Raw genomic sequence first — 20184 nt, forward strand, 5'->3', positions numbered from 1 at the left:
AAGTCTTCTGCAGCTTGTTTCCTTAAGCCACAAATTGTAGCATATAGCAGCTATTGAGCAGTACTGTTGAAAAAATATATTTACCTCTCATGAGAACTTCAAGTATTTTTCAAATATTTTCATTCCAGATTGGGGCAAAAATTGAAATAGCAAAATTTTTTACATAAAGGAAAGGTCAAAATATTTTTGGTTTGTAAATACCAGTACTTTCCCCCCCCTTTTGACATTTTTAATCAAAGCAAAATGTGTCAACACCTCTGAATTAAAATAGTTATTTAATTTTGGGTTGTGAAATTCAGTGGAAACATTTGGTTTTGATTCAGTTCACCATTAAGCAGCATCACCCAAGTTGCCATAGGGTCTCATGAGACTTATAGTTTGCATGCCTCATTTTCATCATCTAGGTTAAATTTCCCAAAATACCTCTGGCCACATGACTAACATGATGTTTTGACAGGAAGGAAGGACTGTGAAGGAAATTTTTCAGCAGAATATTTTTATTTGACAGAAACTGTATTTTCTGTCTCTCTCGCACACAAATATGTCAAACAAAGTTCTGATCAGTTCTACTGGTGAGGTTGCCATTTGAAATCTATCTCTTTGAGAGAACTTAACCTGGAGGGGAAAGGGGATAGGAAGGCATACTGGGGTACCAGAAGGCACTGCAGTGCCTTCAGTATGTTGGGAATGTATATATATTGGAGATGTATTAAACCCCAATTGATTGAGACTTCAACCTCATCCAACATAGCAAAGACTTCCACTGCATCAGCCATTTTTTACTGGTTGAAGTGTTTTGAGTGCTATGATTCCACCAGCTGAAAGGTAATGCTTATGCATACCCACAGAGAGATCTGGTCATCTGTTTAATCTGTTAGTGTAATTAGAGTCCAACTGTGGCAATGGCATTTTGAATTTAAGATGGAGGGTCCATTCAAAATTGGATGTTGAGTCAGGATTAGGATTTCTAACAGTGTAGCTCTAGGAAAGAAATTGGAGTATGCATAGATCATGAGCAAATAATTAGTTAGAAGTGTTTAAACTTTTTATCAGTAAATAGAGAAAACATCTTTTCAAATAATTTAAATGTAGATAAAACCCCTGCTGGTTTTCCATTGGACTGTATCCATTTTGTACAGCTTCTCAGTATTGTAACAAGTTGTCTTGAATAACTGTCAAGATCCCTCACCATTTTGGAGCTCTTCCTCTGGCCCTTAAATGTGAAAAGGGAGTAGGGCCTGAAGAGTTGGGTGCCTGTTAGTTCCCTACTCTCTTTGGTCAGTACAGCCAAAGAGGTGGATGGATGAAGAAGTGCAGTTAGAAGAGACACCACACAGTAAGGCTTTGATCTAGGTGGAGCAGAACTCTATGTAGGTTTAAAAAAAAAAAAAGTTTTACAGTGCCCTGTAGGCTTAAAAATTATAACAAGAATGTCCCCATTCTTGATTTTGAAATATGTGATTTTTTTAGCATGAGTGCTGAATAGTTTGCAGCACATGCTGCAATATTTGACTGAAATATAATTGAGAGATATGTGCCAAATATATCCTGAGCTGAAACCAGAATGTATCTTCTATTTGTCCCATTGCTAACAATAAAGCTTGAGTCTCCATTGTTGAGTCATTTACATCTGTTACAAGAACATACCACATGCTGCCATCAGCATGATGTTGCATTGCATCCTCTTTAACTAGGACTAAATAAATATACAATATCAAAGGGATGGGAGGGGGAGATGAGAATTAGGCTTTCCTGTAGAATTAAAATTCCATAAAAAAAAATGGATGCTGTAGAGGTTGTTTCAAGGATAATATTTGCAATTTATAATATGTGTATTTAATCGCATTGTGATGAGAAATGTTTGAGCCTTAAGTCATTTACACTGAATGGAACTAGTTCTTTCTAGGTGTACCCTGAATATGGATAGAAGCATTTCTTCCAACTGCAGGCTCTGTTAGATGGGTTTAATTTAATCATAAAGTCATAATCTGCTCTTCATCTTTATGCAAAACCCTTTGTCTTCAGTGACAGTTCTGCACATGAATTGGAAATGTTGGCATCGGCTTCTTAGAGAACTGCTGGCAATGCTGAGGCTAAATCCCGCTCTGACTCTTCACTGCTCCTGGAATTAAAGAACAAAACAGCCATTTCCCCACCAGTAAATAATCAGTGACAGTGGGGAGACAAAGGGCTTCAGCCCAAGGATACGGTGGCTGTCAGAGGCTGAGAACAGTCATGAAGTAGCTGCTCAGAAGCTGACTGGTATGCCTTAAGAGCAAGTCTTCAAACCTTCAGAGTACTGCCTCCCTTTACAGTTATGTTTTCCATACTGAACCCTCAAAGAGAATCTTGGTTGGGGGAGAAAAATATAGTACTATCCCTTTCTTTCTTACACACTGGACACACCAAACACTCTCTCTATTTTGGTAAAAAATTGATAATTAAAATAAGAACTTTTTTCCAGCTACTCAGTTGGTCTAATAAAATATATCACATCTACCCAAAGAAGCTTGCCTGCCTATGTCCTTAAACCAACACAGCTATAACCAAAAACCCAATAATAAAAATGCTTGTGTTTTCAGAATGCTAAATAATATGTTTTTAGGGAGATGGGAATATTAAAGTCCAACTGAGGCACTGCACTTCAAAAGCAGTCTACAATGCACCCACTCCCGTAAGATGAATGTAGTTCCTGTTGTACCACAAATAAAACAGAAGTGATGCAGAAATTACAGAATCTTGTTTGAAAAATATTATGCATTCTGGTAGGTATCTTGTTTAGGAAATTTGTTCTGCACAATGGTCTATGTTCATTTCACTTAAGTTTATTGGCTGCAGAGAGTCACTTGCTCTGAGGATCAGACACTGAGGTTTTGATTAAGAACTCTTCATTTATTATTCTAAAGAACACCTGTGCAGAAAGTTTGACCGTTTTGCTCTCATTTCACACAGGTACTGTGGCTTTCAATTAGTGCTTAAGTACATTTTGTTTTCAGAAGAGGTGGTGTGATGGAGCATGAAATAGCCTATCTGTTCCAGATTTGAGTACAGATTATGATACTCCACTTGTGATAGTAATTATGATTGTCTCAGTTGTAAATATATTCTCATGGAGATGCTTTTTGTACTGGATTCCTGTTCATGACCTCTCTAATCTTCCTTATTGCAATACCACTTTCACACAGACTGGCTGCAGTTAGTTTAAGGGAGTGATTTGTGTAAACTGTGGAAAACTGGTTGTTCTACTAGTACTGGGCATTACTTTTAATACGGTCTACAGCTGATGTTTTTTTCTTCACTGCTAATTTTTGTCATGCTGATTCCACTGAGGGTTGGTTTTGTTCGGGTCTTTTGCCAAAGCTTTCTGGAAACGTTTGGAAATATTTAGCATATTAATAATCACAGAACAAAATGATGATAGTTTCTTTAAATGTTCTTGTTTCAGGAATAGCGAAGGTTCCATCGGCATAGTCAAAATTATTTTAGATTGAGAAACAGGTCTTGTTATCTTTTGCCGTCTTTAGACAGTGGCAACGCATAGGGAGTGCACGGGGGTGCACATGCACCCTCTAAGAGTGTCAGTGTACCCCCTGTTAGGCTGTGCTCCCTGTTTAGCTGGCAGGCAGGCAGGAGCACCAGTTCCCCCCCCTCCCCACCCCACGGGTCCTGGCCAGGGAGCAGAGCTCTGGCAAAAGCTTTACCGCTTTTTGGTGAGTGGGATCGGCTCCTGGGGGACCATCCCCCCCGGTCACTGACTGGTGTCCCCCCTGATTCAAGAGGCACCAGTCACACATGTCTTTAGATATGTATGTGAAGACATTGTATGATATAGATGTGCCCACTTCATCCCTGGGAAAACATCACTGAAGTTCTGTCAGAAAGAACTTCTGTCAAGAACTTAACCTTTACAATGACTATTGTGTATATTTTATTAATTGAAAAAGGGGTGTCTTCTCTCATGGCACCCCTGTTTGGAAATGAATTTACTTTGGTTTATATATTTTTAAGTTGTATAATTGCTGAATCACTAGTCCTGCAAACCCAGTCAGTTTGTCTATAGGCCCTGTCCACTGTAGCGAGTGGCAGTGGTAGTTTTTAACTGATAGCCTTGTTTAATAATCCTCATTAAGGTCTAGAGAGGCTGCTTCTAAATGTGAGAGGGTAATTGAAGATTGTCTGTGTCAGTTCAGTCCCAGAGTGCTCTCCTCTCTTTGCCAATAAGAATGCTACTTAATGACGCTCCCATCAGTGCTTGTTTGATGCATGGATAAATCCTGTGGGATCAGCACCAACTTGTAGGCAGTTGATGACCACTTTTGATCCCTACTCAACTGGTGGCCAGTTTCAGTAAATGTTATATCAAAAGACAAATGTCATTTTCTTCCTTGTTTATGGATAATTTTAGATTATAATCTGTCAGTTTTTGACATTCTTGTTGCATTGCTACTTCTCCAGGAACTGTATTGAAGAACTGTTTTAAAGGTAATATCGGTGAGCATTGGTGTGTGTGGCACACACATGCACTTAGCTTGATACAAATGCAAAATGGGATGCATTACAAAATGGGCTCAGAAACACCACTTTCCCTTACCACTGATATCTGACACCCATTTCTTCTGGCATCCAAATGCTGTACTTGCATATTTGAGGCAATGTCATCAGATCCGAAACCAAGCTCACGGTTTATCAAGCAGTCATGATCCCCACCTTGCTGTATGGAGCCGAGACATGGACTACATACAGGAGACATCTAAAGTCGTTGAAGTAGTACCATAAACGCTGCCTGCGGAAGATTCTCTGAATCTAGAGGGAAAATAGATGCACGAATGTTACTGTTCTCTCATAAGCAAACACCAGGAGTATGGAGGCAATGATCATCCAGCGTCAACTTTATTGGGTCAGCCATCTCTGACTCCAGACTTGCAAGCTTTATTCTGCCAGCTTAGCCAAGGTGTAGGCTCCTAAGGGGGGTAGAGAAAATGCTTCAGGGATGTCCTCAAGGCCAACTTTAAAAAATGCAACATCAATGTCAACTCCTGGGAGACTATTGCCCAGGACCATCCGAAATGGAGGAAGAGTCTGCTGCAGGGATCTCAGTACTTTGAAACCTCATGACAACTACAGCAGATGAAAAACTGGGAGCAGCAGAAACAGCATGTCGAGGACCAAATCAAGAATCCAGTGCCACCCACCCCACACAAACACATGTCCCAGCTGCAGTGGAGTCTGTTGATCCTGGATAGGCCTCATCAGCCATCTTTAGACGCACAGATAAGACAATCATGGGACTGGTTACAGAAACAGATGTGAGGGATTACTGAAGTAATTAAGTAGTATCTGACAAAGACACAACTTGACTAAGACCTAATACAGCAGCTAACACTTTCATGAATGTGTCCACCACTGTTTCACAACTTTAATTGCTTGGATGTCAACATATTCCATTCATAAGATCACAAAGAAGGTTCATATGATAGCTTTCTATTAAGCAAGTGGCTTTCATAGTCGCTGTGTTGCCATATACTCTGAAAAGTCATGTTCCAGGTAGAAAGAAGTAGTCTTTATATTTGTATGATCTTTCACTGACAACACTTCCTGCATCTGAGTGAAACATTTATAAAATCAGAAACTTAGCCAAGTTCAGTGAAAGCCTTTTGCTGAATAAAGTTCAGCTGAACTGTCAAACTGTAGAAAGACTTTTTATGACTTTAGCTGTGAATTTTGTCAAGACATAGTATTTTTTATTAGTTTTGGTGTGAGAACAGCCACTCCTATACCCTGAACCAGAATGCTGTTCTTTTCTCTGTTTGACAGTCTTGTACTGCACTTCAACGAATGACCTTCAACAACTCTATTCTATATTATTTAATTGCAGCATAATTTATTCTGATATGAACGTTCTTTTGTAGCTCTGCCTTTTCAAAATATCTTTACCTTATCCTGGTATGGATGCATCTTGGAAATTTGTAGATTTCTTTCTCCTTCCTCCCAAAGCTTTATTCTCCTGTTGTTGCTCTGATCAACAGAAACAAAAGATAAAAGTCTTTGGTTATATTAGGAGAGGCAGCTGTTCATATTTCAACTGACTATTTGACTGAGATTCTGGGCTACTGTAATTAGTATAAGGTGTCATTGCTACCTGTGTGTATGTGAATATACTATTAGTTATCTAGTATATCAACAATTAACATATCAATCTATTGTAGCTTAACCGTCTACAAAAAATGTGGGTTTTTTCCACTTGTTGCAATTACACACAATGTTATGTTGTTATCATGTTGGATCTTTGCTAACATTTGTTTAACACAAAGCCCTGGCATCCTTAAATACAAATATCAGTCACTTTGCCAGAACTTTTTATGGAAATTGCTACTGCAGCCAATGTGTCCATTGGTTTTGTGCTTTTATACTTCTTCAGCACCTGCTCAAACATTAAGAGATGCAAAATTATACCTAGAAAGCAGTGATTAATCAAGATTATAAAATGAAAATTTCCGGTAACATATAATGAATCCTGCTTATAATGAGCCACCTTTTATAGTAAAAGCCCAAATTGTTTTAGAACATAGCAAAATCAAATTGCAATTCAGGAATAGTGAACTTGCGCTAATTAGGAATGTTTTCACCACACAAGGATATCACTGTGGGCTATGTTTTCAAACTTTGATTGGCTAAGTCACAGTAGGTATCCAAATACTTTGTTCAAACACTGTGGAAGGTATGATGCAGTAGTCTATTCTGTAACACCAAAGAAAGGGTTTAAAAAATGTCAGGACATACTAACTTACAGATTTTGGGCAATATTTGGACATTCTTCATGTGCGTTTGGAACCATGACATTGTATTTCCTTATGTGCTACGTGGAAATAATTTAAAGTGTAGGTAAACTAAACCACCTCTCAAGGCAGAAGAGAGGTTTTGCAGCTATAGAGATACTCCTATCTGAGCTGTGGCATAAAATTCAGCATACAAGTGGCTGTCTAAGAGGAGGCTTGAAGAATTGTGCCAGGAGAGAGGTTTAAATTTTGGAAGGGCAAATCAGGTCCAAGTAATCAGACTAATGATACAGAGTGATTTTGCTCAGGACCTGGAACTAGCTACAGAACTGGTACCAGGACAGTAGTCCAACTTGTCAGATTGGGAAGGCAGTGCAATTGGTGACTACACTCAGGGAAACAGTCAAGCTTCATCATGGTAATGGGCTGGAAAGGCTGAAAGAAAAGTAATTTGGGGCTCAAGAGTGGGGAAAGACTGAGAAGAGATAAGTGGAGTAATCTTTAGGGTTGCTCTAAGTTATGTGGGCTGGGTTGGGGACAGAGGGACTACTTAACAATTTGGAGAGGGAAGAGGCCCTCTGGCTGGGTAGACTTTGCCCCAGTAAATGTCTTCCTTGAAGTAGAGCTGTCTTTTTCTTGCAACTTCAGGTTATACTTCTTCTCGCCAACAAGAGGTCCAGTCTGATAGCCAGTCCATCTCTAAGGAACAGAATTGGATGCTCGCTCCTTGAATCAGGACCACGGAGAACTAGGGAGGGTAAGAGACTGAAAAGCCAGGGGTCTCAGACTGAGAAAAAAACAGCTCCTCACCTGCTCTAGAAGCTGTGCCTTGGGGGGCACTCTCAGAGACGTGGCAAGACTGCGATGGTCCTGAGCAAGCACCTCTCCTGGGAGGACTCTGGGACAAAAAGCTCTGGTGGAAGACAGATATAGAGCGGATACATGACATTTACTAGCAAAGTTGCAACATCATGTATAAAAGTCACTTGTATGTCTTGGAGAGAACATTTTGTATGTGTTCATAGCAACTTATGAAAAGCAAAACCTGAGTGTAGTGTGATTTAAAAGTGACTGACAACTATAGGCTTGTCATTTGCCGGGGGGTGAGGACCTGTAATATTTCATGCAAACCAAAAAGGGTCCGTCAATAAGACTGCTGCTTTAAGAGGGGAAGTTGCCAAGTTTGCTCATAGAGCAGAAGGGACTAGGGCCTGCTGCAGACAAGAAGTTGTCCTAGAGGCACATCCTAGTCTGTTCCCTGTAGACAAGCAGAAGAACAGTGGGAAGAGGTCTGGGGTTCTTAGAGATGCCCCAGAATCCCACTACTTTCACAAACGTAATTTGACTAAACTCTAAGACTGAATCAGTCTAATACTTTCATGCTGGTAATGTTACGCTAATGTTCAGAGAGAACAGTTATATTGAAATAAGCTTCTTAATGGAACAGAAGAGAGCATGTAAGATTTCTTTATGCTTAAATAGAATTATTTATTACCTTTTCTATCATATAGTATTAAGCACAATTTAGTTGATCACATGGGATAAATGAGGTTGTTATTTTTGTTGGTAAAGTGGTACGTGTAATGCTTTAGTAAACAAATTAATTTAAAAACTCTATAAACATTTTAGTTGAATGTTAAGTTGCACTCTGCTGAAATGTGGCACATTTTAACATTTAGTAGATGCTGGAATTAAGCTGGTAAAATTCACATTTGGATTCCTGGAAATGGTACTGGAAAATTAAGAGGAAAGATCAACAGGGATAGCTGTAGGGGTAATGGTCACTAAACCATTGTCAGTAGGGCATTGAACTACCCAAAGGGGAGCAGAGTGACAAATTTAGGGCTGGGCCCAGTAGTTCTAATGCAAGCAGAACTCCTCCTAGCTGGTCCTGCTTCTTCAAGTCATCTGAAAATGTTTCATTTAGTTCAGGCACCATCTACATGTTGCACTTAAACTGTGATTAACCACAAGTTCAATTAAGCATGATATAAAGATGAATATGCTACAAATTATTCCACAAAATATGTGTAATAACTCTATGGCTCCTTCTTATCATGCCATTAATTAAACATGTGGCCAAGGGCCCCTGCAGCTGGGAGCCTGGGACAGCTGATCAGAGCTACAGCTTGGGGGATAGCTGTTTAACTGATATGGTGTTCCAGCTGCGGGGGTGTTGCATGTGCTTGGAGCACCCCTGCAGCTGAGACACTGCATCAGCTGTGGTCTCCCTGCTGTGGGGACCCCAGGAAGTCCCTATGGCTGGGACCTCGAGTCAGCTGTGTGTGGCCAGATGTTAAAAATGATACTGGTATCTTTTGATGCTGGTATAAGTTGCTATGGTATAACTGTTACATTTGTATATGCCTGTAAGCGGAGCAAAACAGTTGAGACTTTTAACCCTGTTTCATTCAGGGTTAAATGATGCACTACTAAGATGTGGGGCTTTCTCTTTTTGTATATACTTAATCCTGTAAAGTACCAAGCATGCTGTTTTCCAAATTGGCTTCAGCAGTTGTTGAAAGTACCCGACACATTGCCAAAGTACTCAACACCTTGCAGGAAGCAAATTTAAAGAGCATTTATTTAAATATGTGATGCACTGATATACTGTTTCCAGATGTAGCAGCCTTTAAAAAATGGACCCACCTGAACAGAATGGGAAGAGCTGCCTGGCAGAGACAGAGTTTGTCCCAGAGGGGACACTAGGCTCTGAGGGCAAGTGAAGCTGTTTGGGAGCAGCCCTGTTGGAAGTGGGAGGGGTGATGTAACCCCAGCAAAGTTTTGAAAGAGAGCGTTAGCAAAAGCCCGGGAAGGGCCCTGAGCTGGGATTGGCTGAGAGGCTTGGATAAAAGGGGGAGCAGTTTTTCCCGCTGGGGGGAGGGGACGAGAGAGAGAGAGGGAGGGGGCTGAGGGGCAGGCTGGAGACCGGATTGAGAGTCTCAGCGCAGTGGTCCCTCAGAGAGCCCCTGGGAGAGGCCTGCAGGAGCAGCAGTGGAGAAGCTGCAGCGGCAGGAGCAGGCAGGGACTGCTGGTGTGGAGAATCCAAGTCTGGAGAGACCTGACTGCAGCAGGTGTGGCTGTGTGAGCACAGCAGAGCTGGGGGAACGGGGGACTGCCAGAGTCTGCTCTAGTTTCCCTGAGGGGTGAGAGGCCCCAGGGGCAGGCAAAACCTAGGGAGGGGCTGCATTTGCCAGGGCTGTGAGGCTGTGTGGGGCAGGAGGGTTGCTACAGCCTGCAGTCCAGACACTGCTCACAGCAGAACCAGGGAAGGGGGGCAAAGGCAGGGGAAGGCTGTCTTGCAGGAACTGCAGAGGAGCTGCTGCTTGCTTCCCAGAGACCCCAGGAGCATGGAGACGGGCACCAGCGCCAGGGAGCATCCACAGACCATGGCCAGGGACACAGACAGTCCTGCTCCCTGAGATACCCCGTCGGGGCAGTGCACATGGGATCCCCAGAACACCGTATGCAAGTGAGAGACTGTGTAAATAAGTTTATTAGACAGTATATCCATGTGCTTATTTAATGATTATTTTTTATGTTGTAAATAATTAAATCTTGTAAATAGCTTGAGAACTGTCTGCAAGGGTGCTTGATTGTAAGGGGAGGCGCTCCGCTCAGGGCACTGCAGCAGCTTCCCAGGGGGGCTGGGCAGGGCTACTGGCTACCGGTTACCCCAGGATCCCATTATTCAGGTGAGGGTGCATGTAGTGTCGCGCCCAGGGTTACACATATATTTGGTGAGGAAAAGTACCTGAGAAATCCCTACAGCAAATCTTATTTGCATGTTATATCATAGTCCACATTTCTAAAATTTGGGCATGTATTACTTTATTCTCTAAATTTTCAGGTAGGTGGAATGTGCCTGCAGTGAATAGCATCTGCTTGATAAAGATAATCCCTTGTAACAGTAGTAGACTGAGAAATAGAGGAAGATTTCTTTTTTGAAAATGTGTATTTCCAAAATGGAAGCAATTTGAATCAGAATTTTAAAACCAGAATACAATGATTAGACCTATTTCTAGCAGATGTTCTAAAACTGTTTTTTCTCTTTTTCATTTTTTTTTTTCTTGTAAGTAATTTGGAAATTTACACACATTGTTGTAATTTTTTTTACCCTCTGTATATTTGTGATCAATTTTCCATGTATCCTGATGAGAGGCAAAAGTTGCACAAACACCCATGTCACGAGTTTTGCCTGTCAGCAGCTAGGGGTGCAGGGCCCCAGAACCCCCCTGCACTGATCTCCTCAACAGCTGGCAGGCTTTATGGCTTCAGCAGGGGCTAGCAGGCTTGCAGCTTTCACCCTGACTGCGCCTTAACACACACAGTGTCACCTATGTCACAAATTTTGTTTGTCCACAGCTTGAGGTGCAGTTTCCCCCAAACCCCTGCACCTTTCTCCCTGAAACTTGGCAAGCTTTGTGGCTGCACAAAGGGCTAGCATGCCTGCAGTTTTGACCCCACTGTGGCTTAACACATACACGTGACTTGAGTTTTTCTTTCAAGAGTTTGGGGTGCAGTTTCCTTGAATCTCCTGCCCCTATCTCCTTGAAGCTTGGCAGACTTCATGCCTTCAGAAGGGGCTACCATTCCTGCAAGTTTCATCCAAATCAGGCTAGAAATGATAGTTATAGGCTATTTTGACCTTTACCAGTATATCCTATGGGCAAAACGTTGAAATAGTGAAACAGTTTCGACGGAACAGCTGTTTCAAGTTGAAACAAAATTCAAAACGGAATGCTGTTCCGTCAAAACTTTGAAACACTGGTCAAAACAAAATTCTGCTGTTTTGCACAGCCCTAGTATTTATGTATAAAAAGAATGCATTGGGAGGACAGAAAGCAGAACACACTAGAAAGATGCAATTGTATTGGTGGCAACATACTAAGACTTCTATGGCAATAGACATGAAATACTTTGATATGCAGACTAATGATAACCTGACTAGAAAGCACAGGACACTATCCTATTGAAATAGTGAAATCAAAATAATTATGAAGTACTCCACAGGTCATGCTTACCCATACTGTGATACACTCTGGGAACGGCAATAGCACATGTTCTAAGGTATGCCATGTAGATTTGTAGGGGTAAAAGAAAAAAGAGCACTGGAGAGTCTCTTGGAAGTATGCATGTAAAACAGCAGAATAATTGTCAACATATATAATTCTCCTCAAGATTTTCATTTCTGGAATGAAGGCTGATAAAATTAAATTATACTTTAAACAGAGCAGTGACAATTGTTAGGTCTTGTAGTGGCAATTGCAAAGCTATGATATGGCATTTCAGTCACTGAAAGGAATTCTGCCGTCCCCCAGCCCCTTAACATTTAAAAGAAATGACTGAAGCTATTTTAATAGCCCCTACTGTCAGGCATCCCATAGGTCACAAACAGGACTGTCATTCCTGTCTCCCTTGGTTTGCTTTTTTCATGTTTTCTATATTATGTCTGTAATGTTTTCCTCTGAGTAGTATCTTCCAGAAAGGATTAACCAGAAGAATCTATCTGCATGGTCTCCTAACTATTCAGTGGCACACCTGTCATGTCAGATGTTTTGGCTTCATTCTTAATGCATGTTCCAGATATTTCCATCATATTTGAATAGTTTTAAAGATAAGTTGATTCATTTTTGGAATTGGTTAAAATTTGTTCTATTTAAAAATCTGTTTTGTTTCAGAGGCATTTGCTTTCAAAAGTAGCTGGATGTCTTTCCATATATTCTGGATTTCCAAGTTTCATATCCATATGTTACGGTAAATGCAATATCTGAGTTGCAAATTTATAGTTTAACTTTAAGTTGAAGAATTTTGGTGATCTACAATGACTGGGGAATGAAGCTGCCATATTGCCTGTTCATTTTTTTTTTTTTTTCTGGGCATCCTTGCTGGCTCAGATGTTACTACAAAAATAAAAGAAGTGTCTTCTCACATGCCCTTGTCTTTTAACATAATACTGGAAGTTTGGAGTAGTTTTGTGGTCTAACTAAATTTGCTTTTACATACCTGGTAAGTAATCTAATCATTTTTTTAAAAGCTATATGGTCTCATCCGTTTTTACTTGCATGTATTCAAGCTGGAATTCCTTCAGTTAAAGATTGTGAGTAGCTGGTAGGAGATGTAATATGCAAGGAACTCTTATGTACATGATTTGCTCCACTGTCAGCATTTGATGACCATTAGGTAATCCTTGGCTATGTCCTGTTTTCTTCCTGTATTTTAAAGAACAGAGAGGAGGACCAGGCTGAGAATCTTTCTGCCTGAGGTAGCTGATTATTTCTGAAGACAGTTTGGCTGGAAGTGGGAAGATTTTAGCTGCTGGATTTATGTATGTTTCACATTATGTAAAATGTTTATCATGGGCAACTAGAGTCTAGATATAAAAAGTATGCACAAATCAAAATTAATAGGTAGGAAATAATTTAGTGTCACCAGAGTAGTGCTTTAGTACCACAGTCATAATTACCATCCCAATCAGAGAGTGACAGCTTAATTATTAACATCCTTATGTTTCAATCAGTTATCAGAGACTCATTTTAACACATCAGTTAGTGCAGAGAAGTGATTCAGTGCAAGGCTGAGTTACATACCTGGTTTAGTGACAAATGGAGTGGTTTTAAAAGTCCATAAAACTTGAATAATTGATATAAAACTATCTTGTCCCCTGAGGTTATGTGTAGACATTACATTTAGATTGAACTAACCCTAGTTAAAATGAGTCTTTGATAACTTATTGAAACACAAAGGTGTATGTACCTGACAGGTCTCAAGTATCCACTCCCGTGCAGCTTGGGACTGGTTGTTTCTGTCCCACTCTGATTTCCCACAGGAACTGCCACTACTTATGTGCCACTTCCCCAGGGAGACCCCTGATACTTGATCACCATGACTAGTTGTTATTTTCAAAAGTGGGAGGTTCCCTTGGCATTGGAATATTGTTAGGAGATGTCACCAGCAGATGTTCTTGGGGCTTCACCTCCCCTATACCCCTTCCATGTGCCAACCAGTGGTGCACGGCCAGGTAGTAATTGGCCTAGGTACTTCAATCACCAGGCCTATTGGTGTGGCCCCAACCAATGTTTCTAATATGACAGACTGAACTTGCCATGCCTCTTCTGGTGTGAGGGTCATGTGTTTTGACCCCTTCCAAGGTGGGTCTGGGACGAGTCCAATTGGCCTGTCACAATCTAGGGACTGGTTATCTATGGGCCATGGTATGGCCTGTATTGCTTCTTTAAGTCTGGGCCTGGAGTCTTTTCAGCCCCAGGGATAACCTGGGCATTTGCCTTCCACCCTAGGGGCAACAAAAAGTGTACTAAAGAAGAAAAAAAAAGGGTTGGGGAGTTGCAATAACCTCCCCACTCACGCATACTACGTATGCCAAGAGGACCCATCCCTCAGTGTCGTTCCTTGTCCAGGCTTGGAATGCCAGCCGACCTTGGGGCAAACCCCTCTTCAGGACTCCATACCAGGTCCCAATGTTGGAATGCTCTGGCTGTGCTCTGGGGAGCACCCAGTAGCTGCTCAGCTGAGGCTCCCCTGGCATTCTCCCTGCTGCTGGCTTTTATCAGAGCTGGTCAATGTATTTCTGTGACATCATCACCACACACCAGTTCCAGCCACATAGAAAAGTGCCTGATGAACCACATGGGTGGTTTGCTTGACTGCAGTGTGTTCCCATCCTCCATGCCTGCTGAAGATAAGTTTCATCCTGTTACAGGACTGTTTCTCTTTTGCTGTGGTGGGATTTTCTCACCACAATCCCGGCCATGGGGAGGGCCATTCCACTTCTTTCGCCTTGTCCCCCTGGGACAGTGTGAATAATTTCACTGTTACCCTGTCCTTGGGATGGTAACCCTAGTTAGGCCCAGTAAGTGCTGATCTGTGTGGACATTCAGGTAGGTTAAATCAGGGAAAAAAATGGTAGGTTGGATCTAACTTATTTCACCTGAGGAGATGAAATAAACTAGATTGGGAATGGGTTAGCCTGATCTAACAAACATCTGCACACATTTGAAGCACAGCCCAGGGCTGGGAAAGCCCATCTGCTCACCCCAGCTTTGGGGCTGAGCTTCTTCTACCCCCACCCCTGTGCAACCCTAACCAGGCTATTTTTAGGCCCCCAACCTCCCTGCCACTGCAGACTTGCTAGCTCCCCGATCCTGCCAATCTCTAGGCTCCCTAATCCCACTGTCCCTCTTTCTACCCTGAGTTATATTGGAAAAGATTTGGCGCCAGTTTAGATTTTTGGCTATAGACTAAACAGGCAATAGTCCTCGAGGATGCTGGACACAGCTGCCTCCAGCTGGTAAATCTGTTGTGGTGGGTGGAGTGGGGAAGGAAGGGGCATGGAGGGGGGCAGATCAACACCTGCATAGCGAGGGAGGGATTGGGGCTGAGGCTGGAAAAAGCTGCCCAGCTGGGGCAGGGAGGCACAGGACTCCGGGAGGAGGTCTTCCATCACTGTGTGCTGCCGGTTTGGGTTGGGCATGAGAGCGGGTGTGCCCCTAGATCTGTGTGGGGTGGGCTGAGTTGGGCTGTGCTCCAGGAGGTTAGCCCCACCCACAGCCCAGAGTGCAGCCCTGGCTTTTCCTGCCACGCAGAGTGCAGTGGAGCAGGGGTTTGGGGGGGGGGACTGTAGCCACCCTATAATTCCCTATAGCCCTCACCGCTGGCCCCACTGATCCAGGTGCATGCGCCTGCCCCCATGCCCTGCCACTCCTCACCCAGCTGGGGCAAAGTCATGGCTTGTCTGGGAGGCGTGGGGAGGCTGAGCGAGCAGTGAGAGGGCATAGCCCCCACTCCCAGTGCCTTCTGCTGCCTGTCTGGAGTGCAGCCCAGCCCTCCCTGAAGAGATCCAGGGGCACATGCCCATTCTCATGCCCTCCCAGACCAGCAGCATGCAGTGGCAGGAGCCCCCCGCCCCGGCTGGTCAGCTTGTCCCAGCCCCAATCCCTCCCTCACTGTGGGGGCATTGATTTGTTCCCTTCCCCATGTCCTTTCCCTTCCTCCTCTGCCCACCACAACAGACTTACCAGCTGGAGGCAGCTGTGTCCAGCATCCTCGGAAACTGTTGCCTGTTTAGTCTATGGCCAAATCTCTGAATCGCTGCCAGATCTTCAGATCCAAATTGGCCAAATCGAATGAGGACAGTGATTTGAATCACCAAATCAAATCATTGTCCCTCTGAATCCAAATGGAATATTTGCCACTTCACGCAGGCCTACTATATATATCATGTTCCCGCATGTGGCTTCCAGCACCAGCGACTGTGTACACAAGCTGCTCCCAATTTACAGTCAGGTGGCTTAGTCAGCTGCATGATTTGAAACTGGGTAAAGAGAACATCTGCCTGTACTCTGAGTTGTTGCTTCCTGGCCTGTCCTTCCCCCTTTGTTTGTGGGCCCCCAGCTATCAGCTCTTCTGCCTAATCTACTTTAATTGCTCATGTTTAAAAATGGGATTACCTGAGAGCTAGGCTTCCTCTAGGTTGTTATGTTACATCTGCCTAGTCCTATGGGAAGATATTAACCTCTGAAGTGGGCATGTAGATGGTGGGAGGGAAAGAGGAAGCAACAGCATACATTTTTGGCAGGTTGAGGCTGCTTTGTGGTGGCTGCTTTGGGGGCCTAGGTTTCTGTTGTAGTTGACTGTTTGGGAAAGGAATTGATGGTAGCAAAGCCAAGAGGGGCAGTGTGGCTTTACTGGAAAGGCAGCTGAAGAGCCTGTTTTGGTTAGGTTCTAGTCTAATCAAACAGGTGTACAGTTTGAAAGAGCAGATGGAACATATTCCATGTTAGCCCAGATTAGCTGATCTTTGAAATTGCCTTGCATGTCTGCTCCTATTGTAGTGATAAAAGTTATAACATGAACATGCTCTAGCAGGCTGCATGTTTTCAGGGGCATGGTAGCAGTCTGTATGCTATCAGGGGATGCAGCCTACTGCAGTTGGTAAGCAGCTGAGTGTAGACTTACTAGGAGGACTAACCTAGCAGCAGGCAGCAAAACCTGATTACAGGCTGCCTGGGGAAGGGGACCAGCTGAGGTAGATCACTAGGTGGCATCCAGGAAGCTAAAAAACTCCTAGGGAGGGGAGCTAGGATCAGTTGAGGAGAGACAGAGGCAGGCAGCAGACAGCTTGAGGGCTGCAAGTGAGAGCAGAGTGTTGAGTGGGAGATCTCCACGAGCTGATCTGCTGGCTGAGCCTGAGGACAGTGCCAGGAGTGCCTTTCTCCCATAGGACCATGAGTGCAGCAAAGAAACTGCAAGTGAACCCTTCCTGTGGCTAAAGGAACCAGGGGGACAAGGGAGAGAGCAGGCAAGTGGTGGCAGAACCATGCCTAAGGGCTCTCTTCAGCTGTGGGAGCAGACCCCGAGTGGTACAAGTGTTTCGTTTATGGATAGGGTAGTTTGTTGACTCCTGCTGGGAGGGAGTTGGCCCTGAGGAAAGAAAGACAGTGGAAAAAGTCTGTGACCAAACCTGAAAGACTGTGTAGTTGAGTGAGCAAATCCCCAAACGCATTGCATGCTACCTAACAGGCAACTGAGTGAGTTGAAATGGGAGATTACTCCCTCAGTTAGAAAGCGGCTAGGGAAATTAGAGAAGGATAAAGGGCCTACACAGGCCTGCCTGCTGCTCCAAAAAAACTTGTTTTTAGTTCCTCTCATTCATGTATGCCTGGGTTTACTGAAGGCCTCTGTAGCTGATCATCCTTCACAGCTGTAGTCTAAATAAAAGAACAGCTAGTCATAGAAGTTTTTTGCATCTTCCACTTGCCCTTCTGTTGTGGGCAATATAGCAGAGAACTGGAGGGTGTTCATACAAAGGTCTGAATAGCACCTAGCAGCCACAAAGGCAGAAGAGAAAAGCAATAAAATTAAATATTCAATCTTCTTGCATATTATGAAGGAGGAGCTTTGGCTGTTTATAACACCTTTACTTTTGAAGAAGGCCAAAATATGCTGTGAAGTGTAATCCTATCTAAATTTGAGGATTACTGCAAGCCAAAAAAAAGTGACATGCTTGAAAGACAAAGATTTGATGTGCAGACAAACAACAGGAAAACATAGATTGGTGTGTTATTGGGCTAAAGAGACTGAGTAAGTACTGTGCTTTTGGGAACTTGACAGAATTTCTAATTAGAGATAGGATTAGTTGTGGCATTGCAGACATGGCATTAGAAGGAAAGCTATTCTATAGAAGAAACTTGTCCCTAGAAAAGACTATCCAAATATATAGGGCAGCAGAAACTGTGAAGTCCCAAGCTGCAGATCTGAATGTACCAGAAGGAGTCATCCAAGCAGTAGGTATGTGGCCAGAAAAAGTCAGTTCACAGGATGGAATTTTTCATTGGTAAAGAAACCACTAAAGGAAAGATGCATGTTTAGGCAGACATGTGCCAAGTGTGGAAAGCAGCATGTACAGGAGGAGTTATTTTACCAGGTGCTGCAAATCCCAAACACAAAACCTTAAGTTTGTACAGTTGAGAGCATGCCAAATAACTTTATATAGCTATAGTAGAATCCATAAGAATCCATGAGAGGGACTGGATTTTGCCAAAGGAAGTGGAAGAAATAATGGTTTCCTTTAAATTGGCCACTGGAGTTCAGGTTAATATTCTACCAGACCATGTTTATAGAAAATTAAAATTGAGACTAAAAGTGAGTCTAGCAAGCATTAGGTACCAGTGCAAAGGACACAAGCAGACAAAACTCTTTGGGTAGAGGTGATATCTTCTATTATACCAACTAAATAGTTGCAAAAAAAATGTTCTTTGCAAGCTTTCGGGCCCATACGCCCTTCTTCAGGCAAAGGAGAAATGGAAGCTGTTGTGAGTTGTCCAAGATAGAAAAGATCTTTACTAATTGGTGTCTTTTCTACCTAGAGTTTTGTCTGTCTATGTCCTTAGACCAACAAGAGACTACAACCAACAAACTGTGAAAATGAGATGCATTTCACATACCAGTGAAAAGGAGGTGCACTATATACAACAGTATACAAACTCCCATTCGTTGTGGTTCCTGGAGAGGTGACACCAATTTAGGGTACAGATGCTTGTTAGAAAATGAATTTAGTTAAGTGTATACCTGCAGTTGAAGAAAACACATTTATGTCTTCTGACAAGCCTCTTGGATGTTACAGCCTAAACCTGGAAAACTTTCTTAAATCCAGAACACAAGAAGAAACCATGTCCTTGTGGGAAGGACTTGTACCTACCGAAAAAAAATGCAAATACCATCATGCAGAAAGAGGTAATCAGCCTCAATGGTCTGTAGCTAACGAACTTTGTGCTATGTGCAGAAGCGCAACTGCCAAAAATACAGGTCAGTTGGAACTCAGTATAAGGACTCAAATCTATCAAGACGTTGGAGCAAGCTTCCCACCAAAAAAAAAAATCAGAAACTGGATCTGATACTTTGGTCTGAGAAGAAAGTGAAACTTCCTGAAAGGCTCAGACTTGTTAAGTGAGCTGCAGAAAAGAGAGAATAGGAAAGTGAATGGTAAATATTCACTCCAGAGTGGTGCGTCAGTAACCTCTCCTCTATAGATGGGTGTTAATGGATTTTTGTGTTAATTGATTTTGTATTGTTTAGAGGGAAGATGTAGTGATAGAAGTTATAATTTGAAGATGCTTGTTAAGGGTACATACAGACATTGATTTTCATCAATATACCAGTGGTAGGAAGTGTTCCCTCTAAGCTGTATGATGTGCACGGCCGTGCAGGTGTGCCTGGGAGCATGGTATGAGCACGCCTGCATGGCCACACATGCCATGCAACTTAGAAGGAACACTGGTGGTAAGTCAATCTAAATGTTCAATTTTGCAGACATGCAGAAGGTATAAAACACCCCAAAAAAGCTGCTTAGATCTAGACTGGGTGTGGCAAATAGTTCATCTCATTACAGGGGACTGAAGGAACTGGGAATTGGAGATGGTCCACCAGTTTGAGGTCAGGTAGAGAAGTAGTAGAGAAGGGCCTACAGAGGCTTACTAACTGCTCCACAAATAAAACTTGTATTTTAGTTTTTCTCATTCATATATGCCTGTGTTTATTGAACCTGGTGATCACTACATCAACCCCACATTAAGTGAAGCAGTTTGGCTTCCAATTATTGCAGGATAGAGTGAATTAAAAAACAATCACAGTGGATCAGCTGAAAAGGTAGCAAGTTTCTTCCCACTTTTCACTTGGTATAGTTATTTTGTCTCTCCCTATTGGCACACAGACTTAATAAGCATGCATATAGTTGTATATAGAGTATTCTTTCTAAGTCTGGTAGAAGTAGCAGAAGTCATACATATAGTTATGTTCTTAAGTCTTTAAAATAGAAGGGCATTTTAAGCAAATGAACAAAATGGCTAGCCCTGAAAACAACTTCTTGGGTTTTGTTTGTTTGTTTGTTTTT

At 42.6% G+C, this 20184-nt stretch overlaps 1 long non-coding RNA gene across 1 annotated transcript in view; it reads left to right on the forward strand.

The window, feature by feature from the left end:
• LOC109280315 (uncharacterized) overlaps positions 1-9614 on the forward strand; it is a 184569-nt gene extending 174955 nt beyond the window's left edge. The window contains exon 5 of the long non-coding RNA XR_002086596.2: positions 7425-9614. This is a non-coding gene — a long non-coding RNA (uncharacterized LOC109280315). The remainder of the gene's footprint in view (positions 1-7424) is intronic.
• Positions 9615-20184: the final 10570 nt, after the last annotated feature.

The sequence above is a fragment of the Alligator mississippiensis genome, chromosome 1 (assembly GCF_030867095.1).
Source record: "Alligator mississippiensis isolate rAllMis1 chromosome 1, rAllMis1, whole genome shotgun sequence".
Taxonomy (NCBI): domain Eukaryota; kingdom Metazoa; phylum Chordata; order Crocodylia; family Alligatoridae; genus Alligator; species Alligator mississippiensis.